This window comes from Vicugna pacos, unplaced genomic scaffold (assembly GCF_048564905.1).
Source record: "Vicugna pacos unplaced genomic scaffold, VicPac4 scaffold_18, whole genome shotgun sequence".
Classification (NCBI taxonomy): domain Eukaryota; kingdom Metazoa; phylum Chordata; class Mammalia; order Artiodactyla; family Camelidae; genus Vicugna; species Vicugna pacos.
Genome location: NW_027328739.1, coordinates 6668997 through 6691967, shown reverse-complemented (window position 1 = coordinate 6691967; position 22971 = coordinate 6668997).

Sequence of the window (22971 nt, the reverse complement as noted above, 5' to 3'; positions counted from 1 at the left end):
ACCAGACAACAAACACAGGAACAGGACATGGCATCAATGTCTAGGAGAAACTGTCCTCACAGAAATCCCATGGAATTGCATAGAGCCAAGATTCCAAATTTTTCACTTAACAAAGCCCTAGAAGTCTACATTAGATACCTGATATTACCTGACCAGTACAGGTGAAGAAGTGCAGTAAAAGAAACAGGAAATACCATTTTCAGTTCCAAAGAGATTGAAGGCCCAAAAGATAAGCTTTCAAAAAACTAGACTGCAAAACGCAATCCAGAGAAAAAATTGAAAACGGAGGTGAGGGAAACACTGAAGAACAACAGTGTCTCGGAATCATAAAAGGCAGAATACCAGAAAAGGGGAAGAGAAAGCCTAAAGGCGAAACAAATAGTATCAGAAAACTCAGTGGATGAGATAATATCAGGGCTAAAATTCAGTCCTAAGCAGACCAAATAATGCAGAGGGACGCGTGAATGAATGTGAAGACAGGGGAACAGTAAACCCTCGGTCAGAAGCAGACATAGGAAAGCAAGTGCAAACCAATGAAAACATTGCTGTTGAATCCTGGGGTAAGACAAGGCATGAAAGACTAGGATTCGTAAGAGTCCCAGATGGAAAAGCAAGAGGTAAAGAAACAAAAAATGTCTGAAAAGTTATCTGTAGAAAAATCAGACTGAAACTTGCTGAAAGCCTAGAAAGAATCATCTATGCGAATTCAGGAAGTACACAGCGTCCAAAGGAGGTGGAATCCCAATAGACCTACCAGCAGCTGTATGATTCAAATCAACGAAGTTCATGAGCATCCCAGGGATTTAAAATGCGCCTGGAGGAAAGCAACATAGTCACAAGAGAACCTCCAGAGGGGTTTCAGCTGATATATCGGCAGCAATATTGCAGGACAGGGAGGAGTGCCAGGACATAGACCATACCCTGAAGGGCAAAATGCTGCCATCTAGGGTAGCCTAGGCCACATGACCGCCATTTCTAATAACGGCAGAGCTCGAGAATTCCACAGACCGGCAAATCTTACAAGAATTCAGCAGTTCGAAATTTATCCTACAAGAAAGGTTGTGAATTCTCCCCTGAATAGAAAAGCAGCAAGATGAAATGGAAAGAAGAAAACCATTATTGGAAATGCAAGAAGAGCATGAGTGGCAAAGAAGAAACCAGAAGAAGGCAAGGAGGACATCAATACCCTAAAGATGGGAGAGGGAAGCAGGAAATCATAGGGGATTGGAAGCACTATCTTAAGTGAATCAGCTTATATGACTCTCTGTTTGAAGCGAACGGAGAGATGCATGGCCTGACGTGTTTGCAAAACAAACGAGAAGCAGACCAACAAAAATCAAACAAACAAACATGCACCCAAAGGGTACGGTTGGCTGACATATACCAAGGGAACCATGACTATTCAAAAGGAATTACTCAAGGAGATGTCAAGGATCATTCAGTACGCATCGACCCAGTATCGCTGCTTGCATGTACTCAGCACACTTGTATTCGGAAGTCAGAAGCGTGCATTTATATTCGTTAATGTTGATTAATAAGAGCATATCGTGACCTAACCCAAATGCCGATTTGGATTCAAATGGATTCCTAGTCCGTGATATAGACTTGCAAGTCTTCCAACAGGATGAATGAATGCCATATAAAACCCTACTTCAAGAAGAAATGGCATAAGCCTTTAACAAAGACAAGCAGCTCTGCAAAAGTGTACTGAGAGCAAAAGAGACAGACAATAAAGTGCACATTGTGGTTGGTTTCATTTCTATGAATTTCAGCCCCCATGAAACCAATGGATCCATGTCCTGAGAGTGCGGGTGTTTCAGCAGAAATCAACCGACGGATATGTATTCCGGGTGTACGGATATTACAGGAACATAAGTTTCCTTTAGAGGGTCTCTGTGTACTGTGAACTGTTAGAAAGTTTAAAGACGTGTGAAACCATCAACTGAACATGGACACACTTGCCTCCGTTGGTACTGTGCATACAGATCTGAAGGAAAGGAAAGAGGGAAGAACAGAGGCCCATGGGACGCTAGTGGGTAGAATCACATCTAGCTTAGGAACCTCTCGTCGGATACAGCCCCACCCCCAACACTGACAAGATGCAGCAGCCATTGGGAATGGCAGTTACCGGTTGGATTCCAGGTGGAATGTTGGTGTGTACCGCGAGGCTTGTTGTGGCCGGTGGATCCTAGGTAACCGGGCAGAGTTCTGTGGGTGGATCAGTGTGATGGAGGGGCTGCCGCCCTCTGTGGAGCTTAGCTTAAGTCTTTGGTCCGGGAAGCTCTGTCAGTTCGAGATACTGCTGCTGCCCAAAGACCTGAGTTCACAGGTCAGTTTCCAGAACCTGAAAGGGCAGACAGTGGAAGATCTGCCTGCCATCAGCTTACTGGTGAGGCTCCGAGGTACTTTCAGACATGCCCAGTCCTGTTGAAGTCGACTGTATTGGAGATACGAAGAGAAGCTGGCCGAAAAGCTGGCTGCATGGATTGAGGAGAGATGCGAACACATTGATGAGAGATGTTCTGCTACAATTGAGATTACTGGCCTGGAGACAGCTGTAGAGGATACCAGGCTCGAAAGTCATTCATGAGACCTATTGAACCTCGCTGATACTGGCAGAAACATACGGAGTGCCAACGTGGACTTGAGGAATTTCCTCAATTCTCTGCTCCAAGAACGGGTCCAAGATCCCTGACGTCTAATAGAGAAGAGTTGGCAGAGGTGATCATAACGCTCATACTCTTGGAAGAGGTCGTGGGAATCCACACATCCCAAGGGGCATTTCCAAGCCATTCAGACCAAAGTGCACCAAGCCCAGGTAAGCCTTTTCCCAGGTTTGGGCCTAGATAACAAGCACTTGCTCTTCCCTCCCCTCCACTCAGGCATCCATTTGGAAGGATCAGTACCTGAACTGCAAAGAAGCCAGTACGAGAAGGGCAAGCCCCTCCTCGAATCAGAGTTCCTCCAGCTTTACACTCTGTGAACAACAGTGATCTCCGTAAAGGTCTAAAAGTCTCGACTGAAATACATAGGATATGAATAATTATCTCACACAAAGAAACGATGGCCTTCCGCTAGATTCAGCAAATGCTGGGTTTGTGTCTTCTCTGGGGTGAAGGGAGTGTGGTAAGTGAGGGGAATCTTTGACTGAACTTGTATATGTATTTGGCCTCAGTTTTTCAAGACAGTATAGGTAAATATTATAAGTCAGATAGTGAACGGAACTGTAAAAGTCGCCAATGACATTAAAGACACAGCTCATGTGGAAATTCTTTCATTGAGTCAAGCCCCCGTGGGCACTATCTCATGGGGGTGCAGACTCGGTTGTGTTAAATTGCTTTACCCAACATGATCGGATGATTAAGCGTTCTTATCACTGATAGAAGAACACCTGGTTCTCAATTGACTAGCATAGCTGCAGCAGGGTTCTCAAAGCTATAAGGCCTCTAGGTTATTTTGGATTCAAACCTACATGTATATATTTAGTTTGTTTCCTCTTGTATTTTCCTAGAGAGGGATGTTACCCCTTGAAATGCCAACATTGGCCAGTAGGTGTCATTGGGATTAAAGGGCACCACATGCACAAGGGAAACCAAGGTTGGGGGTTATATCATGTTTCCAATAGCTATTTCATGGTTCCTGTTGGTTTCGGAGGCTTCAACAGTAAAGAGTTGTCATGACCCCTTTTACACTTTGGACTGCTACTTTGCATTCTATCTGTCTATGTTTTCCTTAGAACTGACATAATGTTACCGAAATTGACAAGTCTGGCTTCTAGGTCGATTTAGGATATTTCAAAAACTAACTTCATTTTCGTATAACTCTCAAAACATGGAAATCATATCTATTAAACTTTTTAATGGCTGCAAATGAAATATCAACCCAATGTCAAAATTGGAGTCTTCGGAAAATCCCTCCCACCACGGCTGTATAGAAACAAAGAGCTAAACAAAAATCACATATCTGGGAATTGCATCTGGAAAGTGGTGATTCATCGATGCCCAGTTGGCAGAGAAGCAGTGCAAACTGCGTTCACTCGCTCCCATGTACACAGCAATGGAAACATCCACTCACCCAACCCTTGGCACAGGACACTTGCCGATGAGAGTTCTGTTACCTCCAAAGACAGGATAAGGCCTCAGAACCCCTGGAAGCAGGAGAAGGCAAAGCAGGGAATGGAAACCAGTGCAGGGTCTGACCCCTGGTGACGGAGCAGCAAAGGTGAAACTCTGTTTAACTTGGACGCACACTCTCAAGCGGACAGGAGACATGGGATTGAAGGTGATGCGCTGAGTGTTAGAAGAGTGCACAGCAGATGCTTGGCTGACAGAACTCAAAGAAACCAGCGCAAAATATCCCCACAGTTGATTCTGAGACCAAGATCCGAGCTGCCAAATTTGACGTAGCAGAGGCAGCGGTCAGGGAGGGATAGGGCTACGGATGATGGCACACGCTGAGTCTCAGGGATCTGGAGTGCGTTGTGGGATGTGGTGGGTCCTATCAAGAGAGCAAACCGACCTGTGACCCCAATGAGAAGGCCACCACACCGGCACGCGCGGTTGAGATTATCGATATGTCCCATGGCCACACCCAGTGCATCTGCAGGACCAGGGACCAATTGGGCATTTTGCCAATAGAGCACGTGTGGGGCTGAATCAGAGATATCGTGCATCTGGTCTGAGTGACCTAGGTGGCCTTGGGTTTGAAATCAGAATGAAAAGCCTTAGGATCTGCTACATTCATAACCTGGGCTGGGATTATGGTTTGGTTTGAGGCACAGGATACGCAACAGCTCTGTGGTTGCCTTCGTGCACCCGAGCCACAAGGATGAGAGGACAAGGAAGAGTGGTCCAAGTCCACAGTGTGAGAAGATGAAGCATTTCCTTCAGCATTATCTCCCAAAAGCAGATGCTACATTTTGGATGGCACCGGCACGGTACGGCACCGAGGACACCAAGGTCGGTCTGCGGGATCATTCCACTGGCCCTGATGTGTGACATCCATTGATATGCTTCCACTGGTGTTTCTGTAGGCAGAGAAGCTCTGGGAAGAACTGGATTCATTGGGACATTCCCGTGGCACTACAAAGCACAAGCGCACTCTCAGTTTGCAGTTTTGGAAACACTCCAAAGTGACATGGAGCAGAATGCAGAGCTGAGAACCTTTAGAAGCTTCATTTCCACCAGAGGAAGTGTCCTGTGCACTTTTAGAATTGTGAGATAAGCGTAATCAGACTACGGTTATGCTAATCGAAATAGTATGGGGTGTTCATCACAATAAAGGCAACACCAGCATTTGGAGATATACCAGACAACAAACACAGGAACAGGACATGGCATCAATGTCTAGGAGAAACTGTCCTCACAGAAATCCCATGGAATTGCATAGAGCCAAGATTCCAAATTTTTCACTTAACAAAGCCCTAGAAGTCTACATTAGATACCTGATATTACCTGACCAGTAGAGGTGAAGAAGTGCAGTAAAAGAAACAGGAAATACCATTTTCAGTTCCAAAGAGATTGAAGGCCCAAAAGATAAGCTTTCAAAAAACTACACTGCAAAACGCAATCCAGAGAAAAAATTGAAAACGGAGGTGAGGGAAACACTGAAGAACAACAGTGTCTCGGAATCATAAAAGGCAGAATACCAGAAAGGGGGAAGAGAAAGCCTAAAGGCGAAACAAATAGTATCAGAAAACTCAGTGGATGAGATAATATCAGGGCTAAAATTCAGTCCTAAGCAGACCAAATAATGCAGAGGGACGCGTGAATGAATGTGAAGACAGGGGAACAGTAAACCCTCGGTCAGAAGCAGACATAGGAAAGCAAGTGCAAACCAATGAAAACATTGCTGTTGAATCCTGGGGTAAGACAAGGCATGAAAGACTAGGATTCGTAAGAGTCCCAGATGGAAAAGCAAGAGGTAAAGAAACAAAAAATGTCTGAAAAGTTATCTGTAGAAAAATCAGACTGAAACTTGCTGAAAGCCTAGAAAGAATCATCTATGCGAATTCAGGAAGTACACAGCGTCCAAAGGAGGTGGAATCCCAATAGACCTACCAGCAGCTGTATGATTCAAATCAACGAAGTTCATGAGCATCCCAGGGATTTAAAATGCGCCTGGAGGAAAGCAACATAGTCACAAGAGAACCTCCAGAGGGGTTTCAGCTGATATATCGGCAGCAATATTGCAGGACAGGGAGGAGTGCCAGGACATAGACCATACCCTGAAGGGCAAAATGCTGCCATCTAGGGTAGCCTAGGCCACATGACCGCCATTTCTAATAACGGCAGAGCTCGAGAATTCCACAGACCGGCAAATCTTACAAGAATTCAGCAGTTCGAAATTTATCCTACAAGAAAGGTTGTGAATTCTCCCCTGAATAGAAAAGCAGCAAGATGAAATGGAAAGAAGAAAACCATTATTGGAAATGCAAGAAGAGCATGAGTGGCAAAGAAGAAACCAGAAGAAGGCAAGGAGGACATCAATACCCTAAAGATGGGAGAGGGAAGCAGGAAATCATAGGGGATTGGAAGCACTATCTTAAGTGAATCAGCTTATATGACTCTCTGTTTGAAGCGAACGGAGAGATGCATGGCCTGACGTGTTTGCAAAACAAACGAGAAGCAGACCAACAAAAATCAAACAAACAAACATGCACCCAAAGGGTACGGTTGGCTGACATATACCAAGGGAACCATGACTATTCAAAAGGAATTACTCAAGGAGATGTCAAGGATCATTCAGTACGCATCGACCCAGTATCGCTGCTTGCATGTACTCAGCACACTTGTATTCGGAAGTCAGAAGCGTGCATTTATATTCGTTAATGTTGATTAATAAGAGCATATCGTGACCTAACCCAAATGCCGATTTGGATTCAAATGGATTCCTAGTACGTGATATAGACTTGCAAGTCTTCCAACAGGATGAATGAATGCCATATAAAACCCTACTTCAAGAAGAAATGGCATAAGCCTTTAACAAAGACAAGCAGCTCTGCAAAAGTGTACTGAGAGCAAAAGAGACAGACAATAAAGTGCACATTGTGGTTGGTTTCATTTCTATGAATTTCAGCCCCCATGAAACCAATGGATCCATGTCCTGAGAGTGCGGGTGTTTCAGCAGAAATCAACCGACGGATATGTATTCCGGGTGTACGGATATTACAGGAACATAAGTTTCCTTTAGAGGGTCTCTGTGTACTGTGAACTGTTAGAAAGTTTAAAGACGTGTGAAAACATCAAGTGAACATGGACACAGTTGCCTCCGTTGGTACTGTGCATACAGATCTGAAGGAAAGGAAAGAGGGAAGAACAGAGGCCCATGGGACGCTAGTGGGTAGAATCACATCGAGCTTAGGAACCTCTCGTCGGATGCAGCCCCTCCCCCAACACTGACAAGATGCAGCAGCCATTGGGGATGGCAGTTACCGGTTGGATTCCAGGTGGAATGTTGGTGTGTACCGCGAGGCTTGTTGTGGCCGGTGGATCCTAGGTAACCGGGCAGAGTTCTGTGGGTGGATCAGTGTGATGGAGGGGCTGCCACCCTCTGTGGAGCTTAGCTTAAGTCTTTGTTCCGGGAAGCTCTGTCAGTTCGAGATACTGCTGCTGCCCAAAGACCTGAGTTCACGGGTCAGTTTCCATAACCTGAAAGGGCAGACAGTGGAAGATCTGCCTGCCATCAGTTTACTGGTGAGGCTCTGAGGTACTTTCAGACATGCCCAGTCCAGTTGAAGTCGACTGTATGGGAGATACGAAGAGAAGCTGGCCGAAAAGATTGTTGCACGGATTGAGGAGAGATGCGAACACATTGATGAGAGATGTTCGGCTACAATGGAGATTACTGGCCTGGAGACAGCTGTAGAGGATACCAGGCTTGAAAGACATTCATGAGACCTATTGAACCTCGCTGATACTGGCAGAAACATACGGAGTGCCAACGTGGACTTGAGGAAGTTCCTCAATTCTCTGCTCCAAGAACGGGTCCAAGATCCCTGACGTCTAAAAGAGAAGAGATGGCAGAAGTGATCAAAACGCTCATGTTCTTGGAAGAGGTCGTGAGAATCCACACGTCCCAAGGGGCATTTCCAAGCCATTCAGACCAAAGTGCACCAAGCCCAGGTAAGCATTTTCCCAGGTATGGGCCTAGATAACAAGCACTTGCTCTTCCCTCCCCTCCACTCAGGCATCCATTTGGAAGGTTCAGTACCTGAGCTGCAATGAAGCCAGTACGAGAAGGGCAAGCCCCTCCTCGAATCAGAGTTCCTCCAGCTTTACACTCTGTGAACAACAGTGAATTCCGTAAAGGTCTAAAAGTCTCGACTGAAATAGATAGGATATGAATAATTATCTCACACAAAGAAACGATGGCCTTCCGCTAGATTCAGCAAATGCTGGGTTTGTGTATTCTCTGGGGTGAAGGGAGTATGGTAAGTGAGGGGAATCTTTGACTGAACTTGTATATGTATTTGGCCTCAGTTTTTCAAGACAGTATATGTAAATATTATAAGTCAGATAGTGAACGGAACGGTAAAAGTCGCCAATGACATTAAAGACACAGCTTATGTGGACATTCTTTCATTGAGTCAAGCCCCCGTGGGCACTATCTCATGGGGGTGCAGACTCGGTTGCGTTAAATTGCTTTACCCAACATGATCGGATGATTAAGCGTTCTCATCACTGATAGAAGAACACCTGGTTCTCAATTGACTAGCATAGCTGCAGCAGGGTTCTCAAAGCTATAATGCCTCTAGGTGATTTTGGATTCAAACCTACATGTATATATTTGGTTTGTTTCCTCTTGTATTTTCCTAGAGAGGGATGTTACCCCTTGAAATGCCAACATTGGCCAGTAGGTGTCATTCGTTGTAAAGGGCACCACCTGCACAAGGGAAACCAAGGTTGGGGGTTATATCATGTTTCCAATAGCTATTTCATGGTTCCTGTTGGTTTCGGAGGCTTCAACAGTAAAGAGTTGACATGACCCCTTTTACACTTTGGACTGCTACTTTGCATTCTATCTGTCTATGTTTTCCTTAGAACTGACAAAATGTTACCGAAATTGACAAGTCTGGCTTCTAGGTCGATTTAGGATGTTTCAAAAACTAACTTCATTTTCGTATAACTCTGAAAACATGGAAATCATATCTATTAAACTTTCTAAAGGCTGCAAATGAAATATCAATAAAATGTCAAAACTGGAGTCTTCGGAAATTCCCTCCCACCACGGCTGTATAGAAACAAAGAGCTAAACAAAAATCACATATCTGGGAAGTGCATCTGGATAGTGGTGATTCATCGATGCCCAGTTGGCAGAGAAGCAGTGCAAACTGCGCTCACTCGCTCCCATGTACACAGCAATGGAAACATCCACTCACCCAGCCCTTGGCACAGGACACTTGCCGAAGTGAAGTCTGTTACTTCCAAAGACAGGATAAGGCCTCAGAACCCCTGGAAGCAGGAGAAGGCAAAGCAGGGAATGGAAACCAGTGCAGGGTCTGACCCCTGGTGATGGAGCAGCAAAGGTGAAACTCTGTTTAACTTGGACGCACACTCTCAAGCGGACAGGAGACATGGGATTGAAGGTGATGCACTGAGTGTTAGAAGAGTGCACAGCAGATGCTTGGCTGACAGAACTCAAAGAAACCAGCGCAAAATATCCCCACAGTTGATTCTGAGACCAAGATCCGAGCTGCCAAATTTGACGTAGCAGAGGCAGCGGTCAGGGAGGGATAGGGCTACGGATGATGGCACACGCTGAGTCTCAGGGATCTGGAGTGCGTTGTGGGATGTGGTGGGTCCTATCAAGAGAGCAAACCGACCTTTGACCCCAATGAGAAGGCCACCACACTGGCACGCGCGGTTGACATTATCGATATGTCCCATGGCCACACCCAGTGCATCTGCAGGACCAGGGACCAATTGGGCATTTTGCCAATAGAGCACGTGTGGGGCTGAATCAGAGATATCGTGCATCTGGTCTGAGTGACCTAGGTGGCCTTGGTTTTGAAATCAGAATGAAAAGCCTTAGGATCTGCTACATTCATAACCTGGGCTGGGATTATGGTTTGGTTTGAGGCACAGGATACGCAACAGCTCTGTGGTTGCCTTCGTGCACCCGAGCCACAAGGATGAGAGGACAAGGAAGAGTGGTCCAAGTCCACAGTGTGAGAAGATGAAGCATTTCCTTCAGCATTATCTCCCAAAAGCAGATGCTACATTTTGGATGGCACCGGCACGGTACGGCACCGAGGACACCAAGGTCGGTCTGCGGGATCATTCCACTGGCCCTGATGTGTGACATCCATTTATATGCTTCCACTGGTGTTTCTGTAGGCAGAGAAGCTCTGGGAAGAACTGGATTCATTGGGACATTCCCGTGGCACTACAAAGCACAAGCGCACTCTCAGTTTGCAGTTTTGGAAACACTCCAAAGTGACATGGAGCAGAATGCAGAGCTGAGAACCTTTAGAAGCTTCATTTCCACCAGAGGAAGTGTCCTGTGCACTTTTAGAATTGTGAGATAAGCGTAATCAGACTACGGTTTTGCTAATCGAAATAGTATGGGGTGTTCATCACAATAAAGGCAACACCAGCAATTGGAGATATACCAGACAACAAACACAGGAACAGGACATGGCATCAATGTCTAGGAGAAACTGTCCTCACAGAAATCCCATGGAATTGCATAGAGCCAAGATTCCAAATTTTTCACTTAACAAAGCCCTAGAAGTCTACATTAGATACCTGATATTACCTGACCAGTAGAGGTGAAGAAGTGCAGTAAAAGAAACAGGAAATACCATTTACAGTTCCAAAGAGATTGAAGGCCCAAAAGATAAGCTTTCAAAAAACTACACTGCAAAACGCAATCCAGAGAAAAAATTGAAAACGGAGGTGAGGGAAACACTGAAGAACAACAGTGTCTCAGAATCATAAAAGGCAGAATACCAGAAAAGGGGAAGAGAAAGCCTAAAGGCGAAACAAATAGTATCAGAAAACTCAGTGGATGAGATAATATCAGGGCTAAAATTCAGTCCTAAGCAGACCAAATAATGCAGAGGGACGCGTGAATGAATGTGAAGACAGGGGAACAGTAAACCATCGGTCATAAGTAGACATAGGAAAGCAAGTGCAAACCAATGAAAACATTGATGTTGAATCCTGGGGTAAGACAAGGCATGAAAGACTAGGATTCGTAAGAGTCCCAGATGGAAAAGCAAGAGGTAAAGAAACAAAAAATGTCTGAAAAGTTATCTGTAGAAAAATCAGACTGAAACTTGCTGAAAGCCTAGAAAGAATCATCTATGCGAATTCAGGAAGTACACAGCGTCCAAAGGAGGTGGAATCCCAATAGACCTACAAGCAGCTGTATGATCCAAATCAACAAAGTTCATGAGCATCCCAGTGATTTCAAATGCGCCTGGAGGAAAGCAACATAGTCACAAGAGAACCTCCAGAGGGGTTTCAGCTGATATATCGGCAGCAATATTGCAGGACAGGGAGGAGTGCCAGGACATAGACCATACCCTGAAGGGCAAAATGCTGCCATCTAGGGTAGCCTAGGCCACATGACCGCCATTTCTAATAACGGCAGAGCTCGAGAATTCCACAGACCGGCAAATCTTACAAGAATTCAGCAGTTCGAAACTTATCCTACAAGAAAGGTTGTGAATTCTCCCCTGAATAGAAAAGCAGCAAGATGAAATGGAAAGAAGAAAACCATTATTGGAAATGCAAGAAGAGCATGAGTGGCAAAGAAGAAACCAGAAGAAGGCAAGGAGGACATAAATACCCTAAAAATGGGAGAGGGAAGCAGGAAATCATAGGGGATTGGAAGCACTATCTTAAGTGAATCAGCTTATATGACTCTCTGTTTGAAGCGAACGGAGAGATGCATGGCCTGACGTGTTTGCAAAACAAACGAGAAGCAGACCAACAAAAATCAAACAAAGAAACATGCAACCAAAGGGTACGGTTGGCTGACATATACCAAGGGAACCATGACTATTCAAAAGGAATTACTCTAGGTGATGTCAAGGATCATTCAGTACGCATCGACCCAGTATAACTGCTTGCATGTACTCAGCACACTTGTATTCGGAAGTCAGAGGCGTGCATTTATATTCGTTAATGTTGATAAATAAGAGCATATCGTGACCTAACCCAAATGCCGATTTGGATTCAAATGGATTCCTAGTCCGTGATATAGACTTGCAAGTCTTCCAACAGGATGAATGAATGCCATATAAAACCCTACTTCGAGAAGAAATGGCATAAGCCTTTAACAAAGACAAGCAGCTCTGCAAAAGTGTACTAAGAGCAAAAGAGACAGACAGTAAAGTGCACATTGAGGTTGGTTCCATTTCTAGGAATTTCAGCCCCCATGAAACCAATGGATCCATGTCCTGAGAGTGCGGGTGTTTCAGCAGAAATCAACCGACGGATATGTATTCCGGGTGTACGGATATTACAGGAACATAAGTTTCCTTTAGAGGGTCTCTGTGTACTGTGAACTGTTAGAAAGTTTAAAGACGTGTGAAACCATCAACTGAACATGGACACACTTGCCTCCGTTGGTACTGTGCATACAGATCTGAAGGAAAGGAAAGAGGGAAGAACAGAGGCCCATGGGTCGCTAGTAGGTAGAATCACATCGAGCTTAGGAACCTCTCGTCGGATGCAGCCCCTCCCCCAACACTGACAAGATGCAGCAGCCATTGGGGATGGCAGTTACCGGTTGGATTCCAGGTGGAATGTTGGTGTGTACCGCGAGGCTTGTTGTGGCCGGTGGATCCTAGGTAACCGGGCAGAGTTCTGTGGGTGGATCAGTGTGATGGAGGGGCTGCCGCCCTCTGTGGAGCTTAGCTTAAGTCTTTGGTCCGGGAAGCTCTGTCAGTTCGAGATACTGCTGCTGCCCAAAGACCTGAGTTCACGGGTCAGTTTCCAGAACCTGAAAGGGCAGACAGTGGAAGATCTGCCTGCCATCAGTTTACTGGTGAGGCTCTGAGGTACTTTCAGGCATGCCCAGTCCAGTTGAAGTCGACTGTATGGGAGATACGAAGAGAAGCTGGCCGAAAAGCTGCCTGCACGGATTGAGGAGAGATGCGAACTCATTGATGAGAGATGTTCTGCTACAATGGAGATTACTGGCCTGGAGACAGCTGTAGAGGATACCAGGCTCGAAAGACATTCATGAGACCTATTGAACCTCACTGATACTGGCAGAAACATACGGAGTGCCAACGTGGACTTGAGGAAGTTCCTCAATTCTCTGCTCCAAGAACTGGTCCAAGATCCCTGACGTCTAAAAGAGAAGAGATGGCAGAGGTGATCAAAACGCTCATGTTCTTGGAAGAGTTCGTGAGAATCCACACGTCCCAAGGGGCATTTCCAAGCCATTCAGACCAAAGTGCACCAAGCCCAGGTAAGCCTTTTCCCAGGTTTGGGCCTAGATAACAAGCACTTGCTCTTCCCTCCCCTCCACTCAGGCATCCATTTGGAAGGATCAGTACCTGAGCTGCAATGAAGCCAGTACGAGAAGGGCAAGCCCCTCCTCGAATCAGAGTTCCAACAGCTTTACACTCTGTGAACAACAGTGAACTCCGTAAAGGTCTAAAAGTCTCGACTGAAATACATAGGATATGAATAATTATCTCACACAAAGAAACGATGGCCTTCCGCTAGATTCAGCAAATGCTGGGTTTGTGTCTTCTCTGGGGTGAAGGGAGTGTGGTAAGTGAGGGGAATCGTTGACTGAACTTGTATATGTATTTGGCCTCAGTTTTTCAAGACAGTATAGGTAAATATTATAAGTCAGATAGTGAACGGAACGGTAAAAGTCGCCAATGACATTAAAGACACAGCTTATGTGGACATTCTTTCATTGAGTCAAGCCCCCGTGGGCACTATCTCATGGGGGTGCAGACTCGGTTGCGTTAAATTGCTTTACCCAACATGATCGGATGATTAAGCGTTCTCATCACTGATAGAAGAACACCTGGTTCTCAATTGACTAGCATAGCTGCAGCAGGGTTCTCAAAGCTATAATGCCTCTAGGTTATTTTGGATTCAAACCTACATGTATATATTTGGTTTGTTTCCTCTTGTATTTTCCTAGAGAGGGATGTTACTCCTTGAAATGCCAACATTGGCCAGTAGGTGTCCTTGGGAGTAAAGGGCACCACATGCACAAGGGAAACCAAGGTTGGGGGTTATATCATGTTTCCAATAGCTATTTCATGGTTCCTGTTGGTTTCGGAGGCTTCAACATTAAAGAGTTGACATGACCCCTTTTACATTTTGGACTGCTACTTTGCATTCTATCTGTCTATGTTTTCCTTAGAACTGACAAAATGTTACCAAAATTGACAAGTCTGGTTTCTAGTTCGATTTAGGATGTTTCAAAAACTAACTTCATTTTCGTATAACTCTGAAAAAATGGAAATCATATCTATTAAACTTTCTAAAGGCTGCAAATGAAATATCAACACAATGTCAAAACTGGAGTCTTCGGAAATTCCCTCCCACCACAGCTGTATAGAAACAAAGAGCTAAACAAAAATCACATATCTGGGAAGTGCATCTGGATAGTGGTGATTCATCGATGCCCAGTAGGCAGAGAAGCAGTGCAAACAGCGTACACTCGCTCCCATGTACACAGCAATGGAAACATCCACTCACCCAGCCCTTGGCACAGGACACTTGCCGAAGTGAGGTCTGTTACTTCCAAAGACAGGATAAGGCCTCAGAACCCCTGGAAGCAGGAGAAGGCAAAGCAGGGAATGGAAACCAGTGCAGGGTCTGACCCCTGGTGATGGAGCAGCAAAGGTGAAACTCTGTTTAACTTGGACGCACACTCTCAAGCGGACAGGAGACATGGGATTGAAGGTGATGCGCTGAGTGTTAGAAGAGTGCACAGCAGATGCTTGGCTGACAGAACTCAAAGAAACCAGCGCAAAATATCCCCACAGTTGATTCTGAGACCAAGATCCGAGCTGCCAAATTTGACGTAGCAGAGGCAGCGGTCAGGGAGGGATAGGGCTACGGATGATGGCACACGCTGAGTCTCAGGGATCTGGAGTGCGTTGTGGGATGTGGTGGGTCCTATCAAGAGAGCAAACCGACTTGTGACCCCAATGAGAAGGCCACCACACTGGCACGCGCGGTTGACATTATCGATATGTCCCATGGCCACACCCAGTGCATCTGCAGGACCAGGGACCAATTGGGCATTTTGCCAATAGAGCACGTGTGGGGCTGAATCAGAGATATCATGCATCTGGTCTGAGTGACCTAGGTGGCCTTGGGTTTGAAATCAGAATGAAAAGCCTTAGGATCTGCTACATTCATAACCTGGGCTGGGATTATGGTTTGGTTTGAGGCACAGGATACGCAACAGCTCTGTGGTTGCCTTCGTGCACCCGAGCCACAAGGATGAGAGGACAAGGGAAAGTGGTCCAAGTCCACAGTGTGAGAAGATGAAGCATTTCCTTCAGCATTATCTCCCAAAAGCAGATGCTACATTTTGGATGGCACTGGCACGGTACGGCACCGAGGACACCAAGGTCGGTCTGCGGGATCATTCCACTGGCCCTGATGTGTGACATCCATTGATATGCTTCCACTGGTGTTTCTGTAGGCAGAGAAGCTCTGGGAAGAACTGGTTTCATTGGGACATTCCCGTGGCACTACAAAGCACAAGCGCACTCTCAGTTTGCAGTTTTGGAAACACTCCAAAGTGACATGGAGCAGAATGCAGAGCTGAGAACCTTTAGAAGCTTCATTTCCACCAGAGGAAGTGTCCTGTGCACTTTTAGAATTGTGAGATAAGCGTAATCAGACTACGGTTTTGCTAATCGAAATAGTATGGGGTGTTCATCACAATAAAGGCAACACCAGCAATTGGAGATATACCAGACAACAAACACAGGAACAGGACATGGCATCAATGTCTAGGAGAAACTGTCCTCACAGAAATCCCATGGAATTGCATAGAGCCAAGACTCCAAAATTTTCACTTAACAAAGCCCTAGAAGTCTACATTAGATACCTGATATTACCTGACCAGTAGAGGTGAAGAAGGGCAGTAAAAGAAACAGGAAATACCATTTTCAGTTCCAAAGAGATTGAAGGCCCAAAAGATAAGCTTTCAAAAATCTACACTGCAAAACGCAATCCAGAGAAAAAATTGAAAACGGAGGTGAGGGAAACACTGAAGAACAACAGTGTCTCAGAATCATAAAAGGCAGAATACCAGAAAAGGGGAAGAGAAAGCCTAAAGGCGAAACAAATAGTATCAGAAAACTCAGTGGATGAGATAATATCAGGGCTAAAATTCAGTCCTAAGCAGACCAAATAATGCAGAGGGACGCGTGAATGAATGTGAAGACAGGGGAACAGTAAACCCTCGGTCAGAAGCAGACATAGGAAAGCAAGTGCAAACCAATGAAAACATTGCTGTTGAATCCTGGGGTAAGACAAGGCATGAAAGACTAGGATTCGTAAGAGTCCCAGATGGAAAAGCAAGAGGTAAAGAAACAAAAAATGTCTGAAAAGTTATCTGTAGAAAAATCAGACTGAAACTTGCTGAAAGCCTAGAAAGAATCATCTATGCGAATTCAGGAAGTACACAGCGTCCAAAGGAGGTGGAATCCCAATAGACCTACCAGCAGCTGTATGATTCAAATCAACGAAGTTCATGAGCATCCCAGGGATTTAAAATGCGCCTGGAGGAAAGCAACATAGTCACAAGAGAACCTCCAGAGGGGTTTCAGCTGATATATCGGCAGCAATATTGCAGGACAGGGAGGAGTGCCAGGACATAGACCATACCCTGAAGGGCAAAATGCTGCCATCTAGGGTAGCCTAGACCACATGACCGCCATTTCTAATAACGGCAGAGCTCGAGAATTCCACAGACCGGCAAATCTTACAAGAATTCAGCAGTTCGAAACTTATCCTACAAGAAAGGTTGTGAATTCTCCCCTGAATAGAAAAGCAGCAAGATGAAATGGAAAGAAGAAAACCATTATTGGAAATGCAAGAAGAGCATGAGTGGCAAAGAAGAAACCAGAAGAAGGCAAGGAGGACATCAATACCCTAAAGATGGGAGAGGGAAGCAGGAAATCATAGGGGATTGGAAGCACTATCTTAAGTGAATCAGCTTATATGACTCTCTGTTTGAAGCGAACGGAGAGATGCATGGCCTGACGTGTTTGCAAAACAAACGAGAAGCAGACCAGCAAAAATCAAACAAACAAACATGCACCAAAAGGGTACGGTTGGCTGACATATACCAAGGGAACCATGACTATTCAAAAGGAATTACTCAAGGAGATGTCAAGGATCATTCAGTACGCATCGACCCAGTATCGCTGCTTGCATGTACTCAGCACACTTGTATTCGGAAGTCAGAGGCGTGCATTTATATTCGTTAATGTTGATTAATAAGAGCATATCGTGACCTAACCCAAATGCCGATTTGGAGTCAAATGGATTCCTAGTCCGTGATATAGACTTGCAAGTTTTCCAACAGGATGAATGAATGCCATATAAAACCCTACTTCGAGAAGAAATGGCATAAGCCTTTAACAAAGACAAGCAGCTCTGCAAAAGTGTACTAAGAGCAAAAGAGTCAGACAGTAAAGTGCACATTGTGGTTGGTTTCATTTCTAGGAATTTCAGCCCCCATGAAACCAATGGATCCATGTCCTGAGAGTGCGGGTGTTTCAGCAGAAATCAACCGACGGATATGTATTCCGGGTGTACGGATATTACAGGAACATAAGTTTCCTTTAGAGGGTCTCTGTGTACTGTGAACTGTTAGAAAGTTTAAAGACGTGTGAAACCATCAACTGAACATGGACACACTTGCCTCCGTTGGTACTGTGCATACAGATCTGAAGGAAAGGAAAGAGGGAAGAACAGAGGCCCATGGGTCGCTAGTAGGTAGAATCACATCGAGCTTAGGAACCTCTCGTCGGATGCAGCCCCTCCCCCAACACTGACAAGATGCAGCAGCCATTGGGGATGGCAGTTACCGGTTGGATTCCAGGTGGAATGTTGGTGTGTACCGCGAGGCTTGTTGTGGCCGGTGGATCCTAGGTAACCGGGCAGAGTTCTGTGGGTGGATCAGTGTGATGGAGGGGCTGCCGCCCTCTGTGGAGCTTAGCTTAAGTCTTTGGTCCGGGAAGCTCTGTCAGTTCGAGATACTGCTGCTGCCCAAAGACCTGAGTTCACGGGTCAGTTTCCAGAACCTGAAAGGGCAGACAGTGGAAGATCTGCCTGCCATCAGTTTACTGGTGAGGCTCTGAGGTACTTTCAGACATGCCCAGTCCTGTTGAAGTCGACTGTATGGGAGATACGAAGAGAAGCTGGCCGAAAAGCTGGCTGCATGGATTGAGGAGAGATGCGAACACATTGATGAGAGATGTTCTGCTACAATGGAGATTACTGGCCTGGAGACAGCTGTAGAGGATACCAGGCTCAAAAGTCATTCATGAGACCTATTGAACCTCGCTGATACTGGCAGAAACATACGGAGTGCCAACGTGGACTTGAGGAAGTTCCTCAATTCTCTGCTCCAAGAACGGGTCCAAGATCCCTGACGTCTAAAAGAGAAGAGATGGCAGAGGTGATCAAAACGCTCATGTTCTTGGAAGAGGTCGTGAGAATCCACACGTCCCAAGGGGCATTTCCAAGCCATTCAGACCAAAGTGCACCAAGCCCAGGTAAGCCTTTTCCCAGGTTTGGGCCTAGATAACAAGCACTTGCTCTTCCCTCCCCTCCACTCAGGCATCCATTTGGAAGGATCAGTACCTGAGCTGCAATGAAGCCAGTACGAGAAGGGCAAGCCCCTCCTCGAATCAGAGTTCCTGAAGCATTACCCTCTGTGAACAACAGTGAACTCCGTAAAGGTCTAAAAGTCTCGACTGAAATAAATAGGATATGAATAATTATCTCACACAAAGAAACGATGGCCTTCCGCTAGATTCAGCAAATGCTGGGTTTGTGTCTTCTCTGGGGTGAAGGGAGTGTGGTAAGTGAGGGGAATCTTTGACTGAACTTGTATATGTATTTGGCCTCAGTTTTTCAAGACAGTATAGGTAAATATTATAAGTCAGATAGTGAACGGAACTGTAAAAGTCGCAAATGACATTAAAGACACAGCTTATGTGGACATTCTTTCATTGAGTCAAGCCCCCGTGGGCACTATCTCATGGGGGTGCAGACTCGGTTGCGTTAAATTGCTTTACCCAACATGATCGGATGATTAAGCGTTCTCATCACTGATAGAAGAACACCTGGTTCTGAATTGACTAGCATAGCTGCAGCAGGGTTCTCAAAGCTATAATGCCTCTAGGTGAATTTGGATTCAAACCTAAATGTATATATTTGGTTTGTTTCCTCTTGTATTTTCCTAGAGAGGGATGTTACCCCTTGAAATGCCAACATTGGCCAGTAGGTGTCATTGGGAGTAAAGGGCACCACATGCACAAGGGAAACCAAGGTTGGGGGTTATATCATGTTTCCAATAGCTATTTCATGGTTCCTGTTGGTTTCGGAGGCTTCAACAGTAAAGAGTTGACATGACCCCTATTACACTTTGGACTGCTACTTTGCATTCTATCTGTCTATGTTTTCCTTAGAACTGACAAAATGTTACCGAAATTGACAAGTCTGGCTTCTAGGTCGATTTAGGATGTTTCAAAAACTAACTTCATTTTCGTATAACTCTCAAAACACGGAAATCATATCTATTAAACTTTTTAAAGCCTGCAAATGAAATATCAACACAATGTCAAAACTGGAGTCTTCGGAAAATCCCTCCCACCACGGCTGTATAGAAACAAAGAGCTAAACAAAAATCACATATCTGGGAAGTGCATCTGGAAAGTGGTGATTCATCGATGCCCAGTTGGCAGAGAAGCAGTGCAAACTGCGCTCACTCGCTCCCATGTACACAGCAATGGAAACATCCACTCACCCAGCCCTTGGCACAGGACACTTGCCGAAGAGAGTTCTGTTACCTCCAAAGACAGGATAAGGCCTCAGAAACCCTGGAAGCAGGAGAAGGCAAAGCAGGTAATGGAAACCAGTGCAGGGTCTGACCCCTGGTGATAGAGCTGCAAAGGTGAAACTCTGTTTAACTTGGACGCACACTCTCAAGCGGACAGGAGACATGGGATTGAAGGTGATGCGCTGAGTGTTAGAAGAGTTCACAGCAGATGCTTGGCTGACAGAACTCAAAGAAACCAGCGCAAAATATCCCCACAGTTGATTCTGAGACCAAGATCCGAGCTTCCAAATTTGACGTAGCAGAGGCAACGGTCAGGGAGGGATAGGGCTACGGATGAGGGCACACGCTGAGTCTCAGGGATCTGGAGTGCGTTGTGGGATGTGGTGGGTCCTATCAAGAGAGCAAACCGACCTGTGACCCAATGAGAAGGCCACCACACTGGCACGCGCGGTTGAGATTATCGATATGTCCCATGGCCACACCCAGTGCATCTGCAGGACCAGGGACCAATTGGGCATTTTGCCAATAGAGCACGTGTGGGGCTGAATCAGAGATATCGTGCATCTGGTCTGAGTGACCTAGGTGGCCTTGGGTTTGAAATCAGAATGAAAAGCCTTAGGATCTGCTACATTCATAACCTGGGCTGGGATTATGGTTTGGTTTGAGGCACAGGATACGCAACAGCTCTGTGGTTGCCTTCGTGCACCCGAGCCACAAGGATGAGAGGACAAGGAAGAGTGGTCCAAGTCCACAGTGTGAGAAGATGAAGCATTTCCTTCAGCATTATCTCCCAAAAGCAGATGCTACATTTTGGATGGCACCGGCACGGTACGGCACCGAGGACACCAAGGTCGGTCTGCGGGATCATTCCACTGGCCCTGATGTGTGACATCCATTGATATGCTTCCACTGGTGTTTCTGTAGGCAGAGAAGCTCTGGGAAGAACTGGTTTCATTGGGACATTCCCGTGGCACTACAAAGCACAAGCGCACTCTCAGTTTGCAGTTTTGGAAACACTCCAAAGTGACATGGAGCAGAATGCAGAGCTGAGAACCTTTAGAAGCTTCATTTCCACCAGAGGAAGTGTCCTGTGCACTTTTAGAATTGTGAGATAAGCGTAATCAGACTACGGTTTTGCTAATCGAAATAGTATGGGGTGTTCATCACAATAAAGGCAACACCAGCATTTGGAGATATACCAGACAACAAACACAGGAACAGGACATGGCATCAATGTCTAGGAGAAACTGTCCTCACAGAAATCCCATGGAATTGCATAGAGCCAAGATTCCAAATTTTTCACTTAACAAAGCCCTAGAAGTCTACATTAGATACCTGATATTACCTGACCAGTAGATGTGAAGAAGTGCAGTAAAAGAAACAGGAAATACCATTTTCAGTTCCAAAGAGATTGAAGGCCCAAAAGATAAGCTTTCAAAAAACTAGACTGCAAAACGCAATCCAGAGAAAAAATTGAAAATGGAGGTGAGGGAAACACTGAAGAACAACAGTGTCTCGGAATCATAAAAGGCAGAATACCAGAAAAGGGGAAGAGAAAGCCTAAAGGCGAAACAAATAGTATCAGAAAACTCAGTGGATGAGATAATATCAGGGCTAAAATTCAGTCCTAAGCAGACCAAATAATGCAGAGGGACGCGTGAATGAATGTGAAGACAGGGGAACAGTAAACCCTCGGTCAGAAGCAGACATAGGAAAGCAAGTGCAAACCAATGAAAACATTGCTGTTGAATCCTGGGGTAAGACAAGGCATGAAAGACTAGGATTCATAAGAGTCCCAGATGGAAAAGCAAGAGGTAAAGAAACAAAAAATGTCTGAAAAGTTATCTGTAGAAAAATCAGACTGAAACTTGCTGAAAGCCTAGAAAGAATCATCTATGCGAATTCAGGAAGTACACAGCGTCCAAAGGAGGTGGAATCCCAATAGACCTACCAGCAGCTGTATGATTCAAAACAACCAAGTTCATGAGCATCCCAGGGATTTAAAATGCGCCTGGAGGAAAGCAACATAGTCACAAGAGAACCTCCAGAGGGGTTTCAGCTGATATATCGGCAGCAATATTGCAGGACAGGGAGGAGTGCCAGGACATAGACCATACCCTGAAGGGCAAAATGCTGCCATCTAGGGTAGCCTAGGCCACATGACCGCCATTTCTAATAACGGCAGAGCTCGAGAATTCCACAGACCGGCAAATCTTACAAGAATTCAGCAGTTCGAAACTTATCCTACAAGAAAGGTTGTGAATTCTCCCCTGAATAGAAAAGCAGCAAGATGAAATGGAAAGAAGAAAACCATTATTGGAAATGCAAGAAGAGCATGAGTGGCAAAGAAGAAACCAGAAGAAGGCAAGGAGGACATAAATACCCTAAAGATGGGAGAGGAAAGCAGGAAATCATAGGTGATTAGAAGCACTATCTTAAGTAAATCAGCTTATATGACTCTCTGTTTGAAGCGAACGGAGAGATGCATGGCCTGACGTGTTTGCAAAACAAACGAGAAGCAGACCAACAAAAATCAAACAAACAAACATGCACCCAAAGGGTACGGTTGGCTGACATATACCAAGGGAACCATGACTATTCAAAAGGAATTACTCAAGGTGATGTCAAGGATCATTCATTACGCATCGACCCAGTATAGCTGCTTGCATTTAATCAGCACACTTGTATTCGGAAGTTAGAGGCGTGCATTTATATTCGTTAATGTTGATTAATAAGAGCATATCGTGACCTAACCCAAATGCCGATTTGGAGTCAAATGGATTCCTAGTCTGTGATATAGACTTGCAAGTCTTCCAACAGGATGAATGAATGCCATATAAAACCCTACTTCGAGAAGAAATGGCATAAGCCTTTAACAAAGACAAGTAGCTCTACAAAAGTGTACTAAGATCAAAAGAGACAGACAATAAAGTGCACATTGAGGTTGGT